This window comes from Vidua chalybeata, chromosome 6, assembly GCF_026979565.1.
Source record: "Vidua chalybeata isolate OUT-0048 chromosome 6, bVidCha1 merged haplotype, whole genome shotgun sequence".
NCBI classification, from domain to species: Eukaryota; Metazoa; Chordata; class Aves; order Passeriformes; family Viduidae; genus Vidua; species Vidua chalybeata.
The window spans coordinates 37,833,817-37,856,343 of NC_071535.1; positions in this window are offsets into that span (position 1 = coordinate 37,833,817).

Genomic DNA, 22,527 nt, shown 5'->3' on the forward strand with positions numbered 1-22,527 from the left:
TTCACCTGTCTGTACAGCTGCTCTATTCAGAGTCCTTAGACCAGAATACGCTCCAGAAAGTGTTCTTATCAGCTGTCTGTATCAAAGCTCCACAAGGCAAAACAAGAAATTAATCTTTAGTTTTATATTTTTTCAGTCTTGTGGTTCCTCTCCCCTAACATACAAGATTTCTGCCTTAGCAGGAGTTTGTCTGTGCTAAAATGATGTGGCCTTTCAATCAAATGAAACCAGTGTCCTCTGGCAATTAAACCAGTCTTCTGTGTCCCATTGTATATGTAGGGTAAGTGTATATCTTTCATATTTAGGTCTTTACTTTTTGTTTCCTGCTAAAATCAAGGATATTTGAGCAAACCCCCAATATGTAGTTAATAAAAGCATTAAAGCACTTGTCTGTAGTTGCATCCTCATTATTAAGAGCATAAAAAGAGACAAATCACTCTAAAAGATAAGATGAAGAAGGTCTTGCTAGGTTCTGGTCTTAGCGACAATGGTAAAAAAAAAAAAGTCTGACCTCTTTCTTCAGCTTTTTTCAGGATGTGAATTTTATCCCTTTTCTTGGTTTGTTCAGAATGGAGAAGAGTGAGAGGAGACCTCATTGTGATCTTCATCATCCTCCTGAGGGGAAGCAAAGAGGCAAGTGTCAATCTCTTCACTCCTGTGACCAGGGACAGGACTTGAGAAAAAATCATGAAGTTGAGTCAGGGGTATTTTGGTTGGATATCAGGAAAAAGTTTTTCATCCAAAAGTGGCTGACCAATGAGACAGGCTTCTCAAGGAAGTGGTCACAGCACCAGGCCTGTCTGGGTTCAAGAAGTGTTTGAATAACACTCTAAGGCACAGGGTGTGATTCTTGGTGTCAGGGCCAGGGGTTGGACTCAATGATCCTGATGGCTCCCTTCCAATTCAGCATCTTCTGTGATTCTGTGATCTGAGAAATGCACTGAATTATGCATGTGTGACAAACAAAGCTCTAGGTATCTTATCTGCTGGTACTAAGCTAAGGAAAATTGGACCAAGAAATTCAAAATTATATCACTGGGAAGTGACTGCATGCTTGCTGGTGAGGGAGAAAAATTGCTCCTTTCCTTTTCAGAGCTGTCTCATTTGTGTGTCTGCCTTTGCTAAAAGGCTCTGCTGCATGGCTAAGCCAGATTTGCAATGGAGAGCCAATGTGTATAGCAAAAGCCTTAGGGGACCAGCTTCAAATCCCACACCAGTTAAACACTACAGGTCTCTGCTGCCTGCAGCACTGTACAACCAGATCAATGAGGTATGAGGTTCAAAACTCCTTTTGAAGTCCCTGATTTTCTTGTGTAAATTGGGATATTGCTCCATCATTAGGAGAACAGCCTGAGGGAAGACTCTTAACTGAAGTTGTAGCATATACAGCAAGAGGTTAAGAATTTTTTGTTGTCGTTTCAAGATTTCTTTCATTCATTTCTTATCTTGTCTGTACCTTCACTGTACTTTGGTTAAATAAACTAAGGGCACGAGGATCACCAGGGGCAAATGCCTGAAGCAGAAAAGGTGTCTTGCAGGCAGTGTAGGTGCAGCTATGTAAGTGAAGCAGGTGGGTATAAAGGAGATGGTTGGAGCTTGTGTTCAAAAGGCCAGGGGAGCAGCCTGCCAAACTGAGCCACAGGAATGTTCAAACAGGGGTGAGAGAGGATGTGGAGCAGCAGTGGAGCTAACTGTTAGGGAATATGATGTAGATTTTGTAGTACAACAAAAGGAGATGGGAGAAAGCCATAGAATTTCAGCAGTTTAAAAGTGCCTAAGGGAAAAAGAAATTGAATATAATGGTAATACTCTGTTAATATAATGATAATTAAAAAAAAAAAAAACACCTTAACAGCAGTAAGAATGTTTACTCTGCCCTGGAACCTTTGGGAAAAAGGCAATCATAGCTTTATGTGTTACTCCTGAAACAAGTTTTTCCATGTTTCAGGAAAAGAAGGAGTTAGTTTCTCTTTAGCAGTGTGTGCTGTGCTTCCCCAGTGCAAGCATCCCCATGTTAGTGTGGGGTGACCAGCAGTGCCAGGGCTGCCTGTTTTTCAGGATACTGATGAATCACCTTAGAGCCAGAGGATCCAGCAACAGGGCTGGCATGACACAGAGCAGTGGCTTGTGTGTCAGGCTCTTATTTACTTCAGTAAACTGAGGGCACGTACTGGGTCTTACCAAAAGTTGATCTGTTCAGAAAATATTAGCTGGGGTTAGGAGGACTGCCAGATCATTTCCAGATACCACACATCTTCCAAAAGCTTGGCACTGCTTTCCTCTCTACAATGAGCAGACAGGAGAATATAAAAACTAATTGTCCTCTTTTCCTGAAGGCTTCAGTAAAGATTAAAGATACTGGAATTGGAGATGAAGTTCAAACAATGCCACAGACTTTATAAAGAAATGTAAAATCAGTGCTATTCACCTGATATTCACAAAGCCACATCCACGTGCATCACCAGGGGTCTTACTCACTTCTGTTTGAGGAATCCAATTCTTATGGCATTCACAAATCCCCTCCAGATGTGAACACTTACCATAGAAACATGCAGTCAGCCTTGTTTCAAACATGGAAATGCATAAGCCACATTGTCAAAGCTTCTGTATTAAAACTCAGGGATCAGGAAAGGCGTATAGAACAGTAGGAAATAGGTGTATTTGAATTTGTTTGCTGCATTCAAAGGGAACACACTTCCATTGTTGAACACATTAACTCATGGGGTTAAATAAAGTCTTGAGCAAAGAGAACTAAAAATGGCAAAGGACATACCAGTGTGTTAGAGAGAACAACTGTAAAATCCAGAGGAAAAAGTACTGTAAGGACATCAGACTGAAAAACAAGTCCAGGACAAGGTGGTAGTTTGGGCAATTCTTCTGCAGGACAGAACTTGAACTGATGCTGACCTACTCCACATTTAGTGTGTTTACCCCATGATTGCTACAGCTCTGACTGCTGTCAGCTGTCTTGGGAGATTTTGCAGTGTACCCAGTTCACAGATGAGAATGACAAACTTGATGGAGACATTACAAACTTGATTTGTATTTGAATTAGTTATATGAGGGGAAAAAATAAATCAATATATCTAATAAGTCTTTTAACATGCCATCAATACCCTAGCAGTGGCTTGGTAGTTGGCTGAGAGGTCCCTTAAGAAAACCCAGAACTGTCATTTTGGCTTTTGAGTTGTACACCAGAGTGATCTGCTGCACAATGAGTTTTGCTGAGTTCCCCCACTCTGTTCTCACTTTAAGCTAGTAGGCCTCCCCTGGCAGGAGCTGGACTTGATTGCTCAGGCCATCCTGTCCCTCTCTCAGATTCCCTGTTGCTGACAAAGTCCCTCCCAGCACTAGTACATAAAAAAATTCTCTATAAAGAATCAGAACTACAATTTCAGATTTGTTTTTTTACTGGGTAAAGGTAGATATAGTGAGCAGAGACTGAAGAAACTGTGTAGAGTTGCAGCAGCTTAGGGAATTTTGTCTTTCCTCCCTTCAGGGTAGGAAAGAAGCTCAAATGTTTCATACTAGCTTAGCTTGCAAGATGAACAAATTGGACATTGAACTTAAAATCAGAGTACAGACTTGTGGAAACTCCTTTTGCTTGAGCCCACAGCATCCCAAACCTAGGCGCTCATCTGAGTGCCATGCTGAGAGTCATGAACTAGATTGGCTCATCTTTTGGTACAGTATAACCCCCTGCTCTTTGCTCCCCATGGCCTCACTCTGCTGCCCAAATACTAGAGGGGCATTTTGAGGAGTCATGTGGATGTCCACATTGGCAGCTTTAATGTGAGACAGGGATGGAGGAGGCATGAGCTCACAAGGCCAGGGTTGGGAACTTCAGCCCTGGCTGTAAAAGTCAGCATCTTATCTGGGCTGATGTAATTTCATTTAGTTTCGCTTCAGGAAGCTATTTAGTTTCAGTTCCAATATAAAAAGAAGAAAAGTGGGTTTACAGCTAAAATTTTAAACAGCTCTCTGGAAAAACCTGAAGGAACTGGTTGATACAAGCAGGTAGACTGAAGAGTCCAAAGACAGAAATATGGCAGAACAGCAGAAATTTTAAATCAAAGGTAGAAAGCAAATCTATGATTTGCATCCTAAGTAGGGAAGGATAACTGTTTAGGGAAGTAACCAGCTGATTTCAATAACAGTTTAAGAAATAATAGGGAATTCATACAGGATGGGAAAGGAATAATGCAACAGAAAAACTTCTGTTTAGGCACTTCGCTATGTAATGAAGTAAGAACCGCAGAAGTTGGGGGCACTTTACACATTTGCAAAGAGTTTTAAAACCCAGTAAGAAGCTTTCTAGTCAAATAAAGAGAGGATTAAGATAAAAGTGAGATTACTGGCAGGGATATGACTTTAGTCAACACCAAAGATACCTTCAATGCAAACCAATAAAAGACAGGATGGTGATTGCTATGAGTGCTTTAAAAAAAATACCACATCTGAAGGAAAAGCACTATCCTTAGAACTCCTGGTGCTTGTGTCAAGGGAGGTGAAAAAAAAGAGACACAAACCAAAAGTTTATTAGCAAAGAATGTAAATATATAATGAGGCAGGTACCCCGACTGGAAAATAGTAAGTGCTTCCTGTATTTGAGACATGGAAATAAATCACAATTGAGAAAACTAAAGCCCTGTTATTGAGACTGAAGTCACACAAAGGGATATGAGCATTAACTGGACATGAGTGGCTTAGCTTGAAGATTAAGAAGAATATCCTAACCTGCAGAGCAGCAAGTTTTTAAATCTGCATGCCTCACTCCTCCATATGAAGGGCCAATAAGAGAAAAATAATTTCTTTATGTAGATTTAACTGCAACCAAGATTATGCAATGTCATTACCTGCTGCCTTTCCATCCAGGGCTCTTGTCTGATGAGCAGAAAGTTTTCATTTCAGGAGTATCAGAGGAAGTAGCTGGAGTATAGCCAAGCACCAGAATTTCCCCAGATTTGTAGTGTCAGAGAGGCTTCATCAGTTTGCAGTGCTGAGGTTTTGTCTTGACATGCTTGCAGCTGTTCTTACCCAGATTGTCCCACTGTCTTCGTAACAAACATTGCTTCTCTTCTGCTATGGATTCATTTTCTACAACACAGCTAGCTAGAGCATGACCACAAGCCCTAAACAAGCACAAACAGAGTTCTGAAATATCTGATTGATATATTAATGACAAAACAAGGGCTGCAGAACAAATGCAAATCCTGAAACACCACCTCATCCCTTGACTACTGAGAAACCCCAGATAAAGCAACATTACAGTATCATCTGTAATTCTGAAGGGTAGAAAGAAGTTGAAATTCATGTTCCACTTAGGAGTAGAGAAGTGAGCTGTAAAGTCAGCCACCAAGCTTTAAGAAAGAACCACAAGTAGCCAGCATGCTTTTCAAAGAGAGGAAGCAGCAAGCTGCCAAGCATGATAAAGGCACAAGAGATTTCTCCTTGGGAAGAAAGCCCATAAAACACACAGCTAAAGAGATGAGAGAGAGAGAGAGGCCTATAAAGAGAGAGTAAGGGCAAAGTCTGCAACAAGACTAAACTGCAAAGGAGGAACGAAGTCCTTCTACCAGGCATCTGGTAACACTGACATACCCCACTGTAAGGAGCAAGGCAGCCTCCTAGCAGCCCTGCCCCTCTTTGTAATGGCCAGAGGGATAGATTTGCACCTGGAATAGTCACTAATAGTCTTCATCTGAAAGAGGAAGAAAACTCACCTGCTACCCACTCATACAAGTCCTTATCAAGGCAAAAAGGAGGGTAGGAACAGTGCTTTTGACTCCGGGGCAGAAAGATGCGTGTGTTGACTTTACAATCAAAGCAATAACCCAGCCACTCAATGTGTGGGACTTACGAATCAGTGTGGAGAAAGAGTGATAAGTAGCTATCTCAATAAAAACTTCCTCCTTCACTGCATCCCTTCTCCTTTACAGTTTTTAATGTGTCAATATGATTCACTTATTTTGTATTTCACTCTTTGAATATTTGAGCTGCAAGGAAATAACCTACCTAATGTGATGCTTAATGCAGAGGAAGACAGATGCTTTATGCTGTTGTATCAGTAAATGAGATTTATTTATTTATAGAATGACTAAAAGTCTCATTGCTGTGACCAAAAACCCCAAATAGTCCTGAGATTGTGGCTCATAGGAAGCAGATTATTGTTAGTGACAAGTACTGAAATATTTTGCTTTAAATGTGGCCATGCTGGGCAGAATTTTGTGTTCTGATGCAAAGACTACTCTGTCCGAAGGAAATTTGCAGTCCTGCTGAAAATATTTGTCTTTCTATTTGAGTATCTCTGGCACATACTTTGAAAACTGTTTGTGGTTTGAAAAATAGGTGCAAATGTGTTGTATGTGATCTAGCATATTTGGTTTTGTGACATTAACAGGACAGATTCTGTCTCAACAGTAGCTCCATTCCTTTTGTGATTTCCTAAGTCGTGTCTATTTAGATTTTGGGCACTTAGCTCTCAGCTGTCTCAAAATAAAAACTTGCTTTCTTTGCACTTTAATTTGGTAACCTAGGTCTGCAGTTTCCTTTTCTGAATCTTCCTGTGATTAGCCAGCAGATTCAAAGACCTGTCCTTCCTAATTACAGGTGCTCTTCCCAAAGATGAGGAGCAGAACATGCCAGTGATCACCACCTTCCTTAAAGCCCAATGTTATTTATTTAGAACAAAATGCTATTGAAAAAAGCTACTTAATAAGCCAAGACATGACTCGCACACCTGCTAAGTGTTGCCTGTCTTCCTTGTGGTGCCCTGGCAAATATGATAAGCAAGATCTGCCAGCTCTTTAATTCAGAGAGAGCATCTGTGTATCAGCTTGTGCTGTCTCTGCTCCAGAAGAAAAAAATGAGTGCCAGGATAACAGGCATGAGAACTTGTGTGAAGACATGCAGGTTCCACAGAAACACTTCTCACTCAGCCTGGAGCACAAATGCATAAGTAACATGTGCTGCCCAGCAGTCAGTCCTGGAGCATCCTGTGGGCCAGCAGTCAGTTCTGGAGCGTCTCTGCAAAGCTGGGCAGACTTGTGCCTGTAACCAGTCATGCTGCTCTCTGAAGTCAAGTGCCTGCCACCTTCTTGCATGTGGGAACAGCAAAAACTTGTGTGGCTGGACAGCTGAGAATACTCAAAAGTAATCAGTGGCTGTTGGGTTTTCTGTATGGCCAGTGATGGGCATTGTCCTCCTATGCTCAACCACATGCAAGATCAAAACAGGAAAAGCATCTGCCTGGACAGAGCTGTCCTGCGTGTTGGTTGTGGCCAGTCGTGGGTTGTCCTGGTGCATTCCATGCTTCATAACCTTTGTGGCAGTTTACTGTAGAAGCATTTGAAAGCTTGGTGTTATCATTTCCATCATGGGGATATCATGACCCTCAAATGCTTTAAAACCTTTGCAGATTATGAAGATAAAAGTATTTCAACATTAAACCTCTTTCAATTGAGTTTTTAGCAGATATGATGCTTCCAAACCCTCTGGAATGAGAGGTCAGAAAGTGAAGCTGTAGCCCATGTGGAAACAAAAGTTTTCTAGTGAAATAAGATGAATCCTGTCTTGAAGAGAAGTCATGATTTTTGTGGTCTTGTTACCAGACAGGCAGTGGTTCTGGTCACAGCCTCGTTGAAATCTGGTTTGGCTTTACACAAACCCCGGCAATATGTCTGCCTCACTGTGCTCTTTTTGGGGAGGGAAGGTTTCCTTTCTGCCCCATATGGAGCACTGGGGTCATGTAGCAGACAGGTTGTGCTGTCCTGCACTAAGATGGAAACAGAGGGCTTCTGAGAACATACCAAGTCAGAGGCTGTGGTGGTAACAGAAGGTAGGTGGGAGGAACACCGGTGTCCAGGCTTCAGGCACTTGACTGCCAGGCCAAGACTGCTGTTGTACTGGCTGCAAAGAGAGAAGCTGATCAACAGGGTGAGTCAGGCATTAGCATAAATTGAGGTGAATTCCCTGTGGCTGCACTGTGTGTAAGGGGGTGTGTCTGGGGGAAGCTGACTCCAGGCACGTATAAGACTGGGCTGATTCACCTGTGCTACCTGTGACACATGGCAGTGTCACTGCAGAGCCCTGGACTGCACGGCTCTAGCAGCCGGGCTTACAGTGACCGCGGGTGTTTCTGCCCCAGCTTTGTGTCACCTAGACATGCCTGTGCCTGCAGGCACTGGCTTCACTTCCCTCCTCCAGGCAGAAACCAGAAGTCCCTACCCAGAAGCTGTGTCTTTGCTTTTGTTCTCTGGGCATAAGTCTTGGGTGTGCTTTGTGTGCAGCGGTAGCTCTGTTGCCGTGCTGTGTCAGAATGCCTGACCAAGCAGGGCTCCTGCAGCCCTGAGCAGCCTCTCCATGAGCTAATTATAACTTCCCTGCTCCCAGCGCATGTGTGAGAAGGTTTCTGCCAGCTTTTTGATGGAATGTGTGGCAAGGAAGGGTAACTCAACAGTTTTTCTAGGTGCAGAGATGTTTCTGCTGCACCTTCTCGCTGTGTAAGCAGTGTGTGGGAAGTGTTGACAGTGCAGTTCTGTGGGCCGTGCTCCTAACTGGGCGGCAACAGGAAAGTGACTCATGAGACATTGCATCCTCTTCTGCGCAGGCAACGTGGTGACTTGAAGAACAGGCACTGGACCGCACAGAAACTGTGCAATTGACAGCAAAATGATACAGGCTGACAGTGACCAAGCTCTTGGCTGGTTAAGATCCCGACTGAAGTCATCTGAGCTCCTCTTAGGAGTTCCTCAGCTATCAATGACCTGTGGGCACCAGCAAATAGAGTTCTGCTCTGTCCAGAGCTGTCATACTTTGCCAGGGTTTTAATAGCTATGGCCGAAAACAGCATCCAGTGTTGACAGAGCAAGGTATTTACTGTTAACCTGCCTGCTTACATAACTTCTCTGTGCATGTAACTGCAGTGTCAGTCTGAACTCTTTCCTGCACTCACCATGTGCTGATGTTGCTGCTCTTTTGGCTAGCCCTGACCTATCAATGTTCCCTGTGAGATTGCTTTTCTCTGTCTAGTCTGATTCTGCTATTGATCCTGTTCTGGCATTAACCTTTTCCAGCTCTGCCATGACATGTCTCCATTGCAGATTTTAATTCTTCTCATGTTCCTAAAGTTGTCTGAAACCCTGCTACCTGCTGAGTTTTTTGGAACTGATGTGAGAGCAGAAGCTCAGGTGAGCCATGCTGAATTCTGTAACTTCGTCTCTTTATGTCAAGGCCAGAGATTTCCTTGTCATTCTTCCCCTTCTAATGTCATCTCTCAGCAGCTCTCCAGTAGTTTGAGGTGCTGTGGTATCTTCCCAATGCCAAATACCCTGCCTAGTTATATCTGTCTGTATGTGGAGACAATAAGAATGTCACCAAAGCAGAATGTAAGTACAGTTTATTTGCTTTGTCTGGAGTAAAGGATAGTGTAGGGTGCAGTACTACATGCATCTGGGCCCGTTTGGCTCTTAAAAAACAATGGGACTTTTTTGAGAGGAGGTGGAAAAGAGGGAGAAATGAGACTGATTTGGTTTATGTGCTTTTTTAGATGTAATCTACTTAAATTAATCCAATCTGAATTCTACCTGCATCCCTATAACAACATTTGTAGCACTCATTCCTTCAAAGCCAATTGCAACAGCACAGAGTAAAGGGTGATGTGGTTTGGTTGAATCTGGATCCAAATTTCAGCAGGGCACCCTCCCTGTTTAATGGCCACTGTGAAATCTGGCAGTGAGTGGTACAGTGCTGACCATGGGGAATCTGTTCCCGAGACAGACTAAACCTGCAGACACTAAACCTAGCATGGACACTGGAAGCTGATGACTGGTGTGTCAGTGGAATATCAAAATCATAGCTTGAGTGGATGGTATGTTACGTAATGATTGGACTGGAATGTTGTACACAAGCAGAGGCACCGTCACCACCTGTTTACTAACTCTGATGTTACACATAGCCTAAGGTTACATCAGGCTAAAGAGCACACAGACAGATTCTCGTGAGGTGGGAGCACTAACTGGTGCCAGGACAGCAGCTGACAATGTCAGCTTTTTTGAGAGGTATTTCCCTCCCCTCATTTCAAGGAAAAGCCTCTAAATGTTCCCTTGATGGTATCCTCAGTATAAGATTTCAGGACTCTCAGCTAACACATATATTTCAAATCCTCAGAGATGTGTGAGTCCCACCTTGGTACAGACTGCACTGTTGAAAAAAGACTGTCCCGTTATCTGTGTGTTTTGGATAGAAACATTTCCTTTGAGTACATCTTCTCAGTAAAAGAATAAATAAGGTCTTACCCCAGAGCCTCCAGACCATTATAACAAAGTGGCTGTACAGCTGCTTGTGTTCCAGTTTCTGATGAATTTGGCATTGCTATCAGCAGTGCTGGGACATGTACATCCCATTCTTAATTTTGCACATACATGTCATGCTGTAGAACAGTGACTGGTTTCCAGTATATTTTAATCTGTTCTAGTTGTGTTCCCATTTTAGGAATTCTGTGCCAGCTAAGATAGGAAGGCTGTTGCCTTGTAGCTTTTAATATGTTAATGATACTTCAGGATAATAATTTTCTCTTTTTAAAACTGCCCTCTAATCTCAGCCTCTTGAGAGCACTTGGCTACAATCTGCCAAGACCCCAGCCTAGCAGCAGTAGCTTGCAGCATCAGCTGGAGCACCTAGGCACTGTCTGGAGAAGAGAGATTTCATGCAGAGGTGGATGCAGGGTGAAAGGATAGTAGTGTTCTCCTCTCTAGGATCTTGGTTGGCAGAAGCTTATTCCTAAAGTCTGTCACTGTAAGCTGATGCCAGAGCCTTTAGCTCTATTCCCTGTCACACTGCCTCAAACTGTGGAATGGGCAGTGACAATGCTGCCCTGTCATAGACTGACCATCTGCATGTATAATGTCATGATCAGACCCTGCTGTGTTTTAAAGCTTAGACAAGAAAAAAAGGATCAGAGGTTCCTGACTGAAGATTGATAGGAATGTGTTTAAATCACTTGATGCTGAACTTAATAATGTGCTTAAGATTAAGCACTTAGTGATTCCTTTGAGTCTGAGCCTACGCATAAGAGAGGTCTTCAGAATCAGAGGTAGAAAGAATCCCTCCAAATCTGCCAGTGCCTTTTCTCTCTAATCCTGAAGATGGCTGTGGTGATCACATTATTGCCCAAGGGCTGTTTCATGCTGCATCTCCAGCTGAGTGATCATCACCTATTCTTCTCCTATCCCCCACTCCATTACCTTCTGTGCTGAAATGGGAGCCTCTAACACGAAGTTTCCTCAAACGAAGGCTGTGGATGGCTGTTCTCTTCTCCACCCCGATGGTGGGAAAGCCCCAGCTTTTATTGTTGCTTCTCCAGACCTGCTGGCAGAGCTGTGTCTACATGTTTTATCCTAAATGAACAGGACAAGCAAACTGCGCTTCAGCAGTTTAAGATAACATCTGATGGCACAGTAGCTTAGAGTGCACTTCCAAGCATCCCTCTTTTCCCTTAACTGCCTCATTAAACTGGCTTTACAAAATTTTCCCTTTTCTGTACTGCAAAGCGTCACAGTAGAGCCTTAGGATTTCTTAGCCCTTGGATTTCCACAATGAACAGACAAAGGGAAGAGGAGCAGACAATTATTTGTGTGTGAAGGGCTTGGCTGTGAAAGAGTAGTTGTGGGTGGATACACGGATAGGCAGGTTAAATGCAGCAGCAGAAGGGATTTAGATTTTGCTGCAAGGTGATGGAATGGCTCCAAGCAGTGATGCTGTAGCTGAGGGAGGCTCCATTCATCTAACAAAGCCCATGTACTGCATTTCTTTGCAGTCAAGCAATACGAATATGGAAGACCAAATCTAAGCCAAGAACCATCTCTTATCTTCCTCTCTTCAAGCCAGGGTGGCTTGGTGTATGTTGAACATAAATATAGCTTTGCCATGTGTCTTCTTTCAAACATCAGCAGGTGTGAGGTCTTCTAGTTCTGTCATACCATTGGGTTATGTACCAAAGAAAAGTCAAAGCTAGACTCCATAGCTTGTCTGTGGAGCCTTGAGCCTGAGAGGTAACCCCTCTGACAAATTTCAGCCACTTTCCTGTAACAGAGCTGGCCTATTTTCTTTGAGCTATTTTTGGCTGTTCTTTAGAGATATATGTGGTAGAGGAAGATAATGAGAACAATTAAAGAGGAATTTCAAGGTGCTGTGCTGGAGGCGATGGAAAGAAGGTGTCATGATATGATTGTGCAATAGCCTCACGTTTTAGGTATTGCTCATGGTGGAACGTGCTGTGAGAGGACTCAGTACCTGAGTAAAAGGGTCATTGTGGCATGTTACAGCATCCATGATATATGTGGCAAAGATTGCATCATAAGGCTGAGCATTAGCATTAAACAGCATCTGAAGAGCCTTTAAGTGGGAGAAATCCATGTGGGAAGGCCAGCTGGTTTTCACATGTGGCTTTTCCCAGAAGATATCAGATCAAAATAGTTACAAGCTGAATCCCACAGTTTTTCTATGTGTTTGTTGGGAACATAGTGCACTAGATTTGAAAACAATTGATTTCATGCTTTGTGACCAGGCTAGTCAAAAAACAGCTACAAATGGGAAACTGAGAAACAAAGGCAGGGCAGGAAACAGAGCTGAGCTCTCAATATGACCCTTAAAATTGAAAAAGCTATAAAAGGCTGGCATAGATTTCATAAACAAGGGAGTTAGGGAACAACACTATTTGAATGCATCATTGTCTTTTGTCAGATTTTTATTGACAAATCTTTTTCCTGGTGTGTTGCCTCTGTATGAGAAATTAAAACAACTGCTTAGATACTGTTATTTGACAAATATTGTACCAACAGATCCTCTTAAGAAAACTGAGCGGGCAAATTCCTCTTCTCATGCAGGTTTTTTTCCTCTGCTTGACTCTCATTCTCCTCATTTCCAAGGGCCCTAAGCAGGACCACTCAGAATCACAGAATATTCTGGTTTGGAAGGAATCCACGGGATCATCCAAGTTGAACTCCAGGCCCTGCACAGGACAGCCTCAAGATTCACATCCTGTGCCCCTAGCAAGCTCTAATCTGCATATGGAGAGGCGATGTGAAAGAAAGATGCTGATGACCATGACATCTGAAATTAGTTTATGCTTTAGTAGACCACAAGTATCATCAGAGTTCGTGTTGATCTTGCTCTATTCAGTGCTCTAGCCTGAGCATACCTCTTGCCTGAGCAGGCTCAGATGTTACATCAGTGTCCTCTAGTAACGAGCAGAACTCTTTTTACACCAGTTAATTGAGTCTAACTATCCCTCTTGGCAGATGAGTGAGTACCAGCCCCTTTACACCTAGGAAGAATGGGAGGGGAAAGTGGCTTGACCCAAGTTTAATTGGCAACCACTGTGAGCAATGTCACATACTGTGTTTGCCTGCACCCGAGCCCTGTGCATGCAGAAATGGTGAAGTTCCTTGCAGAAGATGGGAGAGGAGTTGAGTGTTGGGCTAACATTCTGTGTTAGATATTATATTGCATGTTGGGTGCCAGGTAATGTGTTGAGAAATGCACGAGGGGAGTGGGCTCGGGGGCACAAGCTGCATTGCCAAAGAGAATAACAGTGCTAGTGACATGGTAGTCAGGCAACAGGCTTGCACTGGCCTGCTGAGCACTGGCAGCAGGACAGCCTGGGTACTCTGATGGCAAAAGGGATGCTGGCCTCGTTTCAACTGCTCAGTCTGGCTGCATCAGTGCCCTGGTTGGTATTTCCTTCCTTCCTTCTCCTCTAAAGAAAAGACAAGATAATTTGAAGCAAAAAGCCAAGACTTTGCCCTCTGGAGGGATTCCAGGGCTGCAGATGGACCGGGCTGTTCGCAGGGCTGCTGGAAAGCAATTACATTTGCAGTTCAGGGGAAGGGAAGAGGAGGAGGGAGAGTCACTGAACTGACAGCAGGGATAAGAAGGTAGCTCATTAGCACATCATCTTTTCTGCACCCTTCTGTGTGGGAGCAGATCTCCATATGATGACATTCAGAGTCTGGCAGAAATGTCATCCTGGAACTAGTAGGAATTTTTCTGCAAAAAAGTGTGAGGAAGTAGGTTTAAAGAGATCAAAAGTGAGTTCCTCTGTGGTCCAAAGAGCATAAAGGTTCGATCTTCAAGGTTGTTCTCAAACTTCACCACCAGCTGCTGACCTGAAATATGAATATAAAGTGTGGAAGTAATGAGGTATTCATTAAAATAAAAAATACAAAAAACCCACAAACAAACCAACACCCTCCCCCGCAGCCAAAGACCCCAAAACCCCAAACCAACCAATCAAAACATCCTCTATGGTGGATGAATTTTTAACTGAACATTAGAATTAGAGAGCTGATCATATACTGAGCAAGTACTTGAGCTTGGAGAATTCCAGCAGAAGCCATGCAAAAAACCTTCTCTTCACGGCACTCAAAACAATTTGGAGAGGAAGTCCTGTGTTAGTGACAGTGGCCTGTTGGAAACCCCACAGTACAGTGGTAATAAAGATATAATACACTTAATTATTCACTAAAGGGTGAATTCCTTATGGACTTATTCAAAAGACTCATGTGACTGCTTAACAACACTCCCATCCCCTGAGCAGTCTTCATAGTCCCACAGGAAAAGATAGAAAAAGCATACCTTAACTGTTCCCTAAAGGAAAGTTGAGACTGGGAAATGTGTGTCTCTCACATCAGGTAAGCAAAAGTCTGTGCTCTGAGACAGTCCTCAGTGGCAGAGCCGCTCTCCTTTTTATGAAGATTTCTGTTTGCATGTGAAACTATCAGTGTAGGGATCTTGAGTCCTTCTATTGAAACGAGGAGGAAGAGGCGAAAAATGAACTCGTGCCGAAGGCTTTTGAAGCCAGTGAAGCACCAGGTAAACACCCACCCTTCTTATTTTCTCTTAATTCTTCTGTCTCCTCAGTATAAAGCTTGTCCAGCTCAGTGGAGGAACAGGAGTGCCCGCAGGCCCCCCAGCGCCATGCTGTGGTAACACCTCTGCTTGGAAAGCAGTCAGCTCCAGCAGTGCTCCAGCAGTGCGGCTTTGCAGCCAAAAGGAACCTCTTCAGCCCTGCCCCTTCAGGATTCGCTCCGTGTCAGTGTAGGAGCTATGCCATTTGCTTGGGCACATCCCACACGGTGCTAAGTGACAGCAAGGTAGAGGGCAGGACTGCACAGAGGTGTTTGTCCTTAGCACTTGCCTCCATGGACAGAGGATCTCCAAGCACTGGACAAACCTGCTGTAACCTACAGGGGATAAACAGTGCCTGATGGAGAACATGGTGGACAGAGAAACGGGGGATTCTGCAGAGGGCAGCTGCAGAGACTGTACCATAGGAGCTGGGAGAGAAGAGAGGGAATGGATCCCTAACCCTGAATCCCTCCCATCCTGATTTACACAAATGTAACTGTTGGGAATCAGTGCAATTACATTAGTAGGAAAGCTGGCTGAGAAATAAAAAAATTAGCTCCATGTCACTTCACCAGTTGTTCTTTGTACTACTAGCAAAGCTTTCTTCACACTTCAGAACACACTCTATCCAGCTTACAGGAAATTACATGCTGCAGCTGTCTAGCAATGCTTTTTATATAAAACTAAAGCAGAGGGCAAAAGGAGAACACAAGATGTGTGCATAAAATACTGCTCAGGTTAATGCAAAGGCGTTTTGAACCTTTCAAATCATTCATCTCTGCAAAATGACAGGTGAGGCTGCTCAGTACCCTGAAGGCAGACGTGTGCCTGCATGACGAGGGTTCACTTTCATTTGCCAACTGCAGCCCTGTGGCATTAGCTGCCACAGGACACAGGGGAACAGCTGGACAGACAGTGTTAAAACAGAGGTTGTGTTTATGGAAGTGAACAACTGCACTTAGAAAGATACAGAGCTTAGCATCCACCCTCCTGGGAAATGGCTGATCTCTGCAGGTCTGGTGTGGTATCTATCCTGTGTGGCTGCCTAGCAGTGCCTTGAATGCCTCTGCCTCTCCAGAAGGGGACTCAAAAAGGTTGGAGAGCTGCAGTTAGTTACTCAGGAAGGAGGAACTAAAGAAGGAGGGTCTAAAGCAATGAAACAATAGTGAAAGAGAAGCAGAGGTAGACAGTGAGAAATCCTTTTCAAAGTAGATGTACACAGTGCAGCTATTTGCTATGACATTCTGATGCCTTTTCTTAGAATCTCGGAATGTTTGGGTTGGAAGGGACCCTAAAGACCATCTAGTTCCAGCTGTCGTGCTATGGACAGGGACACCTTCCACTAGACCAGGTTGCCCAAAGCCCCATCCAGCCTTGCCCTGAACACTTCCAGAGATGAGGCATCCATTTTTGGTCAGGCTCTGCAACTGCCCACTGCAGAGTTCACCCTCCTTCTCTCTCTCACATTGCCCATCAGGTATTGTTATCTAATTCTGGTGTAGGCTTGCAAATACCCCTTAAACCCCCTTAAACAAAAACCCCTTAAACTAACTTTCACCAGTTATAATTCCAGCATGTGTGTGAGCCTGAGAAAAGGAAAACTAAAGCTAACCAGCCACACCCAAAACATCAGTGCTGCAGAAGTGACTAACTGTGCTGGACCCTGGTGACATCTTTAGCCACACCTAAAGAAGCACATGGTCTGCTCTTCGCACGTGCCTCCAAGCTGCATGGGGGTCAGACTTTCTGAGCCTGCAGTCCCTCTGACAGGAGTGTTGCCTCTCCTGCAAATCTTCAGAAGCTCTCTATTCCATGGCCTCTCTCCCTGTTTGCCTTAGAGGCACTGATTAAATGGCTGTATGTTAATGAGCTTCTGACAAGGAACACAGTGCTGCATGTACAGGCTGCTGTTTGGACCTCTGGAGCTGATTCCTGCCCCCCGAGGGCTCCAGTGCTACCAAGGACCCTACTGCTGCTGAAGCAGGTGTACAGGTGTCCCCTGAAGCAAAGGGACAACTGAGAAAAGCAGAAAGCTTTTCTGTGCCTTCAAAGTACCAACTGCAGGGTGGCTGCGCTGCAGCCTTCTGGTTCAGCTATTTTAGTCAGCTTTGTGATAGTGGGCTGGGGAGAGATGCAACTTGCTCTCTCCCACACACTGTCTTTTTTCACTGAGGAACTCCTCCTGCTGCTGTAGCCCACCAATCCAGCTCATGGCCAGGGAGCACTCCAGAGGAGGGTCCTGGAGTGGGAATCTGGTACTGAGGGGGAACGATGCTGTTTGTTTTCTCCCTGTGCCTGCTGCTCTGCAGCAATGCTCCCCATCTGGAGCTGCAAGCTGAGGCTGAAAGATGAGCAGTGACTTTCAGAGAGATGCCCTTCCTGGCTCTGCACATTGGCACTGAATTAATGTGTGTTACCTGATGTGCTTGCATCATGAGCCATGCAGAAATTAGTCACTGAAGGCCAGGGTCTAAAACTTCCCTGATCCCTGTGGGCTTTTGAAAGGGTAGAGTTTGATTTGTCTCTTATAGCTCAGAGAGGGTGTTAACATTGAGTCTCATTGATAATGTCTGAGTTGCCTTCTCTTGGCTGCTGGGGAACGTCCTGGTACCTTGTCTGTACTGTAATTTGTGTTTGGGTGCCACACACCCTCCTCCCATGACTACAACCTGACCTTTGAAGGCAGTGCTTTGCAGTGCCTCAGTGCACTTTCCATGGTCCCTTGTGACCTTGCAATTGGGGTTCCAGAGCTATGCAAAACCTTTTAACTATGTTAAAAAAACCCATTTTGGCCAGACATCTGCAAACTGTGACCACGCAGTGATGCACCTGTACTCCCAATATTAGTAAGGGATCCCCACAGCCACAAATCTTGCAATATTTACCCTCTGTTAGCCCCACTTTTCTGTTTCCCATGAACCACAGTGCACAGGGACAGAGCTTGGTGTGCCTTCAGTTCCGAGAGACCCACAGTTTTGCTCAGTTAAGGTGCCTTGTGACAGGAAGATGTAGTCTGCCACCTACCCTGAGCCGCTGCAGGCTCAGGCTGTGCCGGCTCTGCAGACCTCTACTGGCTGAACAGGGCTGCTCAGGGATGCTGTACCACGGGCTCCCAGGGACTGCAAGACTTGTGGAACTGCTGCAAACACGTACTCCCTTTTCCTGCTGCTCTCCCCACTCTCTGGTACAGATGAGCATACTCAGCTTTCCCAAGAGAAAATCTGAGTGCAACAGCTTGTCCATGGTGAATCGCTCCTTCCACACCAGCACTCTGCTCTCAGAGGCTGCCAGTTTGGATTCACCTGGCAGAATCCATTCCTCTCCAGCCTGTTTTCAGCAGTGTGCCCCACAGTTACTCATTGTGGGAGAGTTTATTCTAAACATAATGTACAGCAAGTGCCCTGCTACCTTTGCCTGCTCAGATTTCTCATGAGAATCCTCAAATGGAATGGTCGCAAAGCTTTATACTGCAAGGGGACCACTTGTAGTGGTACTGTTTTATTGCCAGGTTTTAGTAAGAAAACACTTAGTACAAACATGCACATTGTGTTCATTCAGGGTCAGCTAGGGAAATCAGCTTTTGTTTTTATGTTGCAAATCAGTTATTGCCACTTCTGTGTCTTCACTCTGCAGTTTAGAATGCCCAGGGTCTTTCCTGTGTTGCATCTGTGAAACACCTGAATATTATGAAAGCTGCAGCAAAGGACAGGTCCTTCCTCAAATACTTTACAGTTTAAACAGACTGAACAGGCAAAAGGTGAAGGAACAGGAATGTTGGCTTTTGTTGGTTTTTTATTTTTTGTTGCCTACTGTAGGTGAGATGTATGGAAATAGAAGTACCAGCTTAAAAGTACCATACCTGTGGTGTATGTCTGCAAAGCTATTTATTTTTCTTCATATCTGAAAAGTGGTGACACAACACAGTAACTGGCAATATATATTATCTGGGTCAGGCCCTGAACTAAGTACTGGAGGGGTAGGAACACCTACTAAGGCCCCTTACTGGGGGAAGGGACACCTTCTAGGGGCCATGAGTTCCTTGGGTGCTTAAACAAGGGTGTAAAAAGTAGTAGGAGGAAGGTTTTCTTCCTACCTAAGCCAGGGACCACATCTCAGCTTTAGAGGCTGTGACATTCAAGGAGAGACTGAGAGAGCTCAGCTGCCTCAGGTACCAAAACAAGACTGGCAACATCACTTTATTACAAGTAATGAGAAAATACCACACACTAATAAGCCCTAAATAAAGTGTAGAAAGGCATAACCAGAAGTGTCTGGATGTTGAAAGCAAATTCAGTGATGGAAGTGGAAGCATTTCTGCCATGGGGGTGATGAGGCACTGGGGCTTGCTGCTGGAGACCACATAAATCCCTTGTTCTCTGATGCCTTCATGTGAATTCCCACAGTGTTTGCTTTAGGCAGCTCGGTGCCAGGTGTCTGAGTAAGCAGAAAGTCCAGTGACAGAGGGTGTCTGTAGAGATGGGCCCCATGAGTCCCTCATGTCACCACCTTCTCTGTCCAGCTGACTCATGGTCTGCAGGGTACCTTGCTGCCTTCTGCTGGCTTGCAATAAAACCTTGGGAATTATCAGCACTTCATTTTGTTCTCTCCCACTTTATGGAATGGGTGAGACTCACTTCTTTAGCTTGGGACTGGGCACCCAAGTGGGCAGGGAGAGGGCAGATGACAGTGGAGAGGGCTGTACTTCACGTGGCAGCCAGGAGCACGCTCTGCCACCAGGACAGTGTCCATGATGGTGTTTCCATATGAGTCGAAATGGGGGTGCTGGGAAGCTGGTTCAGGCCTGGGAAAAGCAGTTGGCATGGTCATAATCAGGCAGGAAACGGGAAATGGTGTTGTGAGGTAACAAACAGGAAGCAATGATGGCAGAACAGCGCGGCCCAGTGTGGGCTCAAACTCAAGGAAAACACTGCTCTGCTGTGAGGGACGTGGCGGGAGCAGTGTCTGCTCTGCACCACTGCGTCCTGCACCACTGCATCCTGCACCACTGCGTCCTGCACCACTGCATCCTGCACCACTGCATCCTGCACCACTGCGTCCTGCACCACTGCGTCCTGCACCACTGCGTCCTGCACCACTGTGTCCTGCACCATGCTCGCTGTGCCCAGAGCTGTTTATCCTTAGCACTACTTAAACAATAAGACCAAACCGGTAAAGGCTTGTTTACACTTCCGCAGCCTTGAGAAGACTGAAGGATATGAACGAGCCCTTACAACATCCTTCTAAGCTGCATTAGCGTTAACAATTCCACCTCATATGTCAGGAGAGAGAAATGGCCAGCCATAGAAACAGAGACCTCCTCAAGGACATGAAGGGGTTAAGTGTCTGCATCCTACTCCCTTCAGAGAAGCACTGCCTGCTCCTCAAATTCATACTTTAGGATGCCTCTTGCACAGCTCAAACCATCTTAAAAGCAGTTGTCAGGTTTCATTTAATGACATTGACCCTTCCAAGCATCATCCTTCCCCCCAGTTATTTTAGATGCCTCTCCAGTAGCAAACATTGGAAGGACCTACCTTTCTCCATGAACCCTAGATAAGTCACACGGTTGGCTTAAACGAGACGCTTCACACTTGGATGGCTGCAGTGAGGTGAGATGAATCTGCATCTGCTGGAGATGACTGAGAGCAGATTGTGCAGCAACTGCCAAAAAGACAAGGAAACTCTTCCTCCTCATGTTTGAAAATGTGTATCTGATGCAAGGGTTCCTTAACATTGCTGTCTCCATGAAAAAGGAGATTTTTGGAATTATAAGCACACAGGTATTTCTACCTCCTCCTAGGATGTAAGTGAACTCTACCTCCAAAAACCTGGATAGGCACTGTGAATTGTATCTACAGTTTTGAAGAACTTCAAAAACCTCCTCCTAAGCAACTTATGACAAACATAAATACCATTAAAAGCGTGAAAATCAGTGTAATCTTCATGAAAGGAGAGGGTTGGGAGGAAGAAAAGAGCCTCTGTACTATAAGGAGACATGAGAGGACGGGAAACTATTGATGAAGAAACTAACACCAGGACCTGGTGGGCTGAATTGAAAGAGGGGATTAGAACAGGGCCATTTCTTTTTTAATTACCACGCTTTTATCTCATGTGGGTTTTACCCCCCAGATACATGTTGTTCAAATTGTCTTTTGTTTCTTTGTTGACAATCTTCCAGAGAACAAATGAGTTTATGATCAGGAACAAAATGCTTTGGCAATGCTTCGGCATTTTCTGCCAAAGCAGAAAATGTAAAGCAAATATTAAGTAGTGTTAATAGAGAAGTACTTTCAAACGCACAGTGATTCATATCTGCATCTGGAATTTCAACCCTCCTCACAAACCTCTGTGGGAGCCATGTGCCCCAGTACAGGGATCATCACAGCTCTTGCATGATGCCAGGAATGGCCAAATCCTGTTCTGACTGGTGAAGGCCTCTCCAGCTATAAACCTAACTCTCAGCAGATCTGTTTGGATGTTAAATACAACTTAGTTCAATTTCATTTATAAAAACACACATGGTGTCTCTGTGACCTTCTAGGCAGTTAGTTAAAAATATAATTACCAAAACCACTGTGAAGCCAGCAACAAATAAGCTATAAATAATTCAACAAATAAGCTATAAAGTACAGCTAAAAGATGTCATCACCAAACAGCCTCTCCTCAAACTGCATGATTTCCTTCATTAAACATCTATTTGCAAAACATGATTATGAGCAAGGTGCTCCTTTTGAACCTTGGGACTCTCCCTGAGGATGACCTGATCTTCATGCTGAGCAGCTGGCAGGATGGGTTGCCTGCAGGAATAGATGGAGTCTGAGCACTGTCTCCAACTTGGTTAGCAAGAGGAAAGTCAGAATGCTTGCAGAGGAAATGAAGAAGGATTAAGCCCTTCCATGGTGGTTATGTACTATGCTGCTATGTCTGTGAGAGGCAAGTCCATCACTGTTCTACAGTCTGTGGAAGAGCTAAAGTAGTCATGGGATCATCTGTGTTACAACACCCAGGGCTATGTTATCCCCAGGTGTAGAGCCCTCTATGTGCCTTAGCTGTAGGTGTCCCCTCTCACATGACCTGTCAGCCAGAAGTGACCCAGTCAGAGGGGAGGATGGTGAGATGGAGACTTGGGCAGCAGGAGTTATTTTCCAGTCCATTCCATGCCCTGCACTTTTAAACTTGATCTACTCTTCCCGTCCAGGGGAGCCCTCCTGCAGTGTGGGGAGCTGTGCAGAGCCTGTCACCACCGAGTTCCTCAGGGACACGTGTGGAGTGCTGCTGGAAGGCAGTGGAGACCTCTGGGTGGCAGCAACTGCTGGGTGAGCTGTGTAAGCAGATCAGTGGTGCGTCTCTTTGCCTTGGTGTCTCCCGAGGGGTGAAAAGCTCGTTGGAGGGGACAACTGATGTATCTGAGAATGGAGCACCTCTGGGAAGCTGATGGTCTGTCATCAAGATCTAAAAGGGAGGAAACAAGGGTACAAAGGTCCTTGGAATCAAATGCTGAGTGGAACAATTGCATTGGCATCTGAAATTATTGCTGTGTACACAATCAATTACCTGATGGACCAGAGAGTTCCATCCTAACCCTGCAGCATGATAGACCACTGTGCTACAGAAATAAGC